Source organism: Rhinopithecus bieti, unplaced genomic scaffold, assembly GCF_001698545.2.
Source record: "Rhinopithecus bieti isolate Rb0 unplaced genomic scaffold, ASM169854v2 scaffold_13316, whole genome shotgun sequence".
Classification (NCBI taxonomy): Eukaryota; Metazoa; Chordata; class Mammalia; order Primates; family Cercopithecidae; genus Rhinopithecus; species Rhinopithecus bieti.
The window spans coordinates 83956-91088 of NW_016807363.1; positions in this window are offsets into that span (position 1 = coordinate 83956).

Here is a 7133-nt window from a genome sequence, read left to right on the forward strand (position 1 = left end):
AAGGCTTTTAGGGTATTCACCGAAATAATACATATTGTACCCATTAAGTAATTTCTCTTTCCTCCCACCCTCTGACCCTCCCACCCTTCCAAGTATTTATTGTCAATTATTCTACATTCTATGTCCATGTGTACACGTTATTTAGTTCCCAGTTATAAATGAGAACATGTGGCATTTGTCTTTTTGTGTCTGTGTTATTTCAATTAAGATAATGGCCTCCATTCCATCCATGTTGCTGCAGAAGACATGATTACATTCTTGTTTATGACTGAATAATATTCCATTGTGTATATAGGGACCACTTATATGCTGTTGGTCATAATGTAAATTAACATGACCTCTATGGAAAACAGTATGGAGATTTCTCAACTAAAAATAGAACTACCATTTGACCAAGCAGTCCCACTACTGGGTATCTACCCAGAGAAAAAGTATCATTATATGAAAAAGATACTTACATGTTTATCGTAGCACTATTCACAAGAGTAGAGATATGGAAGCAGTCTATCAAGGCTGTCAGTGGAGGACTGCTTGACGCTTTTATGCCATCTTGAGGTTACAGAAAGAATGGGGGCTCAGATCTTGGCAACACAATTTATGGGAGGGGGAGAAGAGAAGTCCTGACTAGCAAAGGTGGTCTTGTTATGCAGATGAAACCTCCCAGGTCGCAGCCTTTAGAGAGAATAGATGGTGACTGTTTCTTTCAGACCTTAAAGGTGTCAGGCTTTTAGTCAATTTTTCCTAGATCCAGAAACGGGACAGGGAGTGGGTGTCAGAGAAAGCCTGGCTGCAGCAATGCATCAATGCAGATTTTCTCTACATCCACAGATGTAAATTTCCCCCACAAAAGACAGCTTTGTAGGGCTGTTATTTGCAGGCCCTCTGAACAGCCATCTCTAAATAAGTCAAAGAAGGGGTATTTGGGGGTGAAATACTTTGATTTCTTTCAATGGCTGCTGCCGCCACCCTATAGCATGAGCACACATGCAAGTGGCCCCAGGCTTCACTCTTCCCCAGTCCCTGAGGCCTGAATTTCCTGGGAGTTTTCTGGGAGTTCTTATCCACTCATTGTCTGAGGCTTCACTGAGCCAATCAGCTGCACAGCCTGGGCACCTCACACTGGTCTCCAACCTCCATTCTTCATCAAAGATCAGAGAGGCTAGGGCTACTGACCCAGAGATCGGGCTTGAAGTTTGCAATAAGAATCCAACTTCCTTCACATTCTTTTACTTCTTGAGCAACACCACAGGGTAAACAGGTTCTTAGGGCCAGTAGAGTGTCCTGGCAGGGACTGAAAACCCAAGAAATATTTTTAGTGTTGTTTCCATTGGGGAGGTATTTTTTACACAAATGAGTCCTGAGAATACAGCTTTGTTGTAAATTGGAGACAACTTTTACATATACCAGCCATTGATGGAGCATGGTATCAATGGAGAAAAAGCTGAGGGGATACAAGAAAATTTTTTTAAAAGAGTAAGAGGCCAGGCATGATGGCTCACACCTGCAATCCCAGCACTTTGGGAAGCTGAGGCGGGAGGATCATTTGGTGCCCACCTGGGCAACATAAAGAGACCACATCTCTGCAAATAAAATGGAAAATTAGCTAGACATGGTAGTGCATACTTGTAGTCCCAGCTACTTGGACGGCTGAGGCAGGAGAATCACTTGAGCCCACGAGGTAATGGCTGCAGTGAGCCACGATCACATGATTGAGCTCCAGCCTGGATGACAGAATGAGACCTTGTCTAAAAAAAAATAAAAATAAAAATTGTGCCCTCTCTTGTGCGGAAACACAGAGAGTATGCCTGCCTATCCTTTCTCTGCCTTGGTATTCCTACCCAAAGTAAGGATTTTGCCACTCACTTCATGGTTACTATGAAGATGGTCATGTAACAGTGCTTGGAAAAATCCAAGTGTGTGTGTGTGTGTCTGTGTGTGTGTGTGTCTGTGTATGTGTATCTGAAAATGTCAGATCAAAGACACCAAAAGCAATCCCAACAAAAGCAAAAATTGGCAAATGGGATCTAATTAAGAGCTTCTTCATAGCAAAAGAAACTGTCAACCGAGTAAACAGACAAACCAGAGAATAGGAGAAAATATTTGCAAATTATGCATCTAACAAAGGTCTTATATCCAGCATCCAGCACCGATAAGGAACTTAAACAAATATACGAGAAAAAAGAAATCTCATTAAAAAGTGGGCAAAGGACATGAACAGACACTTTTCAAAAGAAGACATACACGTGGCCAACAAGCATATAAAACAAAGCCCAATATCACTGATCATCAGAGAAATGCAAATCAAAAACACAATGAAATATCATCTCACACCAGGCAGAATGGGTATTTTATTAAAAAGAAAAAAATAGCAGGTACTGGCAAGGTTGCAGAGAAAAGAGAATACTTATACACTGTTGGTGGGGGTGTAAATTAGTTCAACCATTGTGAACAGCAGTGTGGCAATTCCTCAAAGAGCTAAAAACAGAAATACCATTTGACCCAGCAATCCCATTACTGGATATATTCCCAAAGACATATACATCATTCTACCATAAAGACACAAGCATGCAAATGTTCATTGCAGCACTATTCACAATCGCAAAAACATAGACTCAACCTAAATGCTCATCACTGGTAGACTGTATAAAGAAAATATGGTATATACACATCATGGAATACTATACAGCCACAAAAAAAGAAAAAGATCATCTCCTTTGCAGGAACACAGATGGAGCTGGAGGCCATCATCCTTAGGAAACCTACACAGGAACAGAAAAGCCAATACCACATGTTCTCACTTATAAGTGGGAGCTAAATGATGAGAACACATGAACACAAAGAGGGGAACAACAGATACTGGGACCTACTTGAGGGTGGGAGGTGGGAGGAGGCAGAGGATCAGGAAAAATAACTAATGAGTACTAGGCTTAGTACCTGGGTGATGGAATAATCTGTACAACAAACCTTTGTGACAAGAGTTTACCCATATAACAAACTTGCACATGTGTCCCTGAACCTAAAATAAAAGTTAAAAGAAGAAAAAGAAACTTGAATGAATCACATAAAAAAATTAAAATGCCAAATCACTAAGGTGAGGGGGTGGAAGGTTTGTAATTCCTAAAACAATTTAGAGCAACTAATAGAAAATTGGGTTGGTTGTATTTGTACCAACACTTCTTGATATTCAATCCCTGGCAGTGATGGAATGAAATTTAGAAAAATATGAGGAAACTGAGCAGTTTTTGTAAGATCTGTGTAATAGAAGGGTCTAATCTACAGAGGACACAGTAAGAAAAGTTTGGAAAAGCAAAATCTAAGAATGGAAGCAAAATAGAATTAAGAGAGCATTTAGAAAGTAAGGCAAAGAAAGAATAAGATAAGGGTGGGGAGAGAAGGAGAGACCGTGAAACCAAAGACGTAAGTATTGAAGACTACAGTTCTTTTGCATCATAACTAAGGACCAGAGGTCTGATTTAGATGCCACAGCAAATTTTGAAATGGGAACACTGTAGAGTAAATGTTACTGAGTGAATGTTACATATATTCTATACATGAAATTCAAGTAGTTGGGAGAACTAGAACTGATAAGGAACAATGTGCAGTCCAGGGCTCCCTGTGTTTTGTGAAATTTAAATTCAAATCCAAGTCTTATGTTACTTGTCAATCTTCTTTAAAGGAGTCTCTCCCTCTCTCTCTCTCTCTCTTTTTTTTTTTACTTTTTGAGAAAATTGAGAATTTTGAGAAAATTGTAGATTCACATGCAATTGTAAGAAATAATAGAGATTATGAATTATCCTGAACCCTTTATTTAGTTTCCCACAATGGTGACATCTTTCAAAACTACAATACAGTATCACAACCAGGAAATTGACATTGATACAAACCATATCCTTTATTCAGATCTCATAGGTTTTATATACACACAGTTGTGTGCATGTGTGGGTGTCTGTATGTACTTGGTTCTATTCAATTTTACACACAAATTATTTGCAATCTGTTTACACAAATGAGTCGTTGTGCTTTAAGTAGATAAACATCTAGGGGACACACAGTGACTTAAAGAAATTAGTTTTAAGGAGGTATTGCATATTTTTGCACATTGCCCTAGGGCTGAGTGCCATTTACTTTGTGCTGATTTTAACTTATAACATTCTAGGAATGATCGACTCAATATGCACGTGATACCATCTTCAATTTCTGCCGGTGAATTGTTTTAATAAACTAGCCAAGCACATAACAAGTCTGTTTAGAAAAATCCATCTTGTCCAAGGAAACAAAAGGTTTGAGTATGTAAAATCTATAGATTTGAAAAATCATTTCACTGAGAGAAATCCTGGTGCACGTTTATAGTCTAGACGTGGATTTGAGAAAAGTAAAAGAACAGTGAAATCTTTATTGGTTAGAAAACTAAAGATTGCCCAAAGTAGAAAGAATAATCGAGTTTCAGATTAAGATAATACTTAAAGATTGAGTTTTGCACAATTGACTCTGATTATTAGCACGACTCTGACCCTGGGTCAGAGGCTTTCAAAACTGGCTGCCTATTAGAACTCCCAGGGGAGCTTTTAAGAAGTCCAGTGTCCTCTGGCACCTAAAGATCAGGAGAGAAGGATGGACATTGAACATTAGTGCTAGTTTAAAGGGTCCCCAGGTGATTCTAACATGTGCCCAGTGCCTCAAACCACTCTCCCAAGCTATTGAATGATAAATGTTAGAAACATTCCTGCTTGCAGAGCTAAAGAAGCAAAAGTCATATTGAAGCATCGCATTTTATCTCAGTGCACCAGAATATATTGAAGTTTTTCTCCTCAAATTCCCTGGATTAAGTTATATATAAAGACATAGATGTAGACATGAAAATGCATGCAAATACATACACATGTAGATAAATATAGGTATAGCTACCACAGGCATCTTCCTTTCAATCTTCTTTTGAGTATAATTGGGAATTTATCCTGAGAAATACTGATAAAATATAGGGCTAGGCAAATATAATTTGGAATGCTGTAGAGCGTCATTAGTAGAAATGACTTCTCTTTTCCGAGCCTTGTGAAATAGCTTTCAAAGGGCAGCTGGTAGTGATTTAAGGGCAGTCACAGAGACAGCCAATTAGCATTGATCAGTCATTATACTTAGAGCACCAGACTATCATGCAACACAAAACTGATGCCGACTTGACCTTTTCATCCCCTACGTTTCCTTCCCCATCTCAAACAGCAGCCAATCAAATGCAATTGGCTTCATTATGAATAATGGGAAGCATCTTACATTCTTTTGTAGGGTGGTCCACCTCGGTATGGCACAGGATGGTTCACAAGGCCCTGCCTGTAGCTTTTTGTAGTTTACTTGAGAGACCACTAATAGAATTAACCTCTACAGCTAACATTTACTGAGGAACCACTAATTGTAAGGTACACTAAGTGTATTACTGACATTCCTTTATTCATTTCTACAGCCACCCTATGACTGGCCATATTTTAAAGCTGAAGACAGTGAGGCAAAGATCATTTAAACCAATAGCCCAGGCTGGACGCGGTGGCTCATGCCTGTAATCCCAGCCCTTTGGGAGGCCGAGGCAGGTGGATCACCTGAGGTCAGGAGTTTGAGACCAGCCTGGCCAACATAGTGAAACTCCGTCTTTACTAAAAATACAAAAATTAGCTGGGCATGGTGGTGTGGCCTGTAATCCCAGCTACTAGGGAGGCTGAGGCAGGAGAATCCCTTGAACCCAGGAGGCGGAGGTTGCAGTGAGCTAAGATCGCACGACTGCAGCCTGGGTGACAGAGCGAGACTCCATCAAAAAAAAAAAAAATAGCCCAAAGTCATATAGCTACTGAGTGTCAGAGCCTGAAAATAAGCCCAGGCCGTTGAGTTCCAGTGTCCTTGTAGTTAACCACTGATCTTTTCTGCCTGTCAGACTATCCTCCCATAAGGGCAAGTTGCAAAAGATACTACATAGCTTGTAGCAAGTAAGAACATGGTTTTATATATGTGTATATAAATGTATGGGTAAATATGCATACGTGTATGAAATACTCTGTATATATGTATAGACTATGTGTGAAATACGCTGTATTTCTGCATGAAATACTATTTATATGTGCAGAGTACTATGTATTATATATATGCATGAGATACTATATATATTAGAATATTATATATCATAAAACATGTATGCATGTATAAATACTGTGTATATATGTATGGAATACTATGCATAAAGTATGAAATTTGATATCCATATGAAATGTATATGATAGTAAATGTATAGGATACTAAATATATTATCTATGTAGAGGTGGAGAGCAAGTTAAATGTCAACGTTGACTTGATACGTTCAAGGTGTTTTTTGTTCTGTTTTGTTTTTGTTTTTTGAGCTACACTTTACTGATTCCATCAGATTCTGAACAGTGGGATGTTCGGAAGGATTTTGAATTGATTCTCATATGCAGCTGGAGAGACAATCACTGCCATGTGTAGTTGTCTAGACTCTCCGTGCAGAACTGAAGACTTGCAATTTGGCTGCACCTAACTTTCTTGCAAGACTCCTTAGGTTTGACCACGGGCATGTATATTAATGAATATAGCTAACCCTGGAGTTCTTTGACAAAAGCTATTCCTTTTTCTGTCTTCTCTTCCTTATCCAGGTAATGGGACAATTTATAATCATTTTCATTTTACAAAGAACATTAACCTTACTTTTTAATTTCAGAGTGAATTTTGAAAACATCAGGAGACACACTTTTCAGGACTTTGTCAAAGACTTGACAACAATTATTCTATATAGTCATCAGTTTTGTTTGCAGTGATTCACCACCCTGGGGTTTGCAAATACTGGCATTTTCCTATGTGTGATAACTTCCAGGCAAATAGCCACTCGAATGATGAATTTGTAATGCTAAATGTTTTAAGAAGATAAAATAAAAAGAAAACCCTTTTGCAGGTTTGCCATGACAAAATATTCCAGGTTTTGATAAAATAAAAGTGGTGAGGTTAGATTTGGCTCAGTCCCACGCTTCTGAGTGCAAAATGTCTGCCAAGTCAAATTAGGCTATAAATTGAAGATGCATGTCGTGGGTATTTTTCATGGGCAAATGTTTCCCAATATTCTTACCACATTTTGTATAGAAATA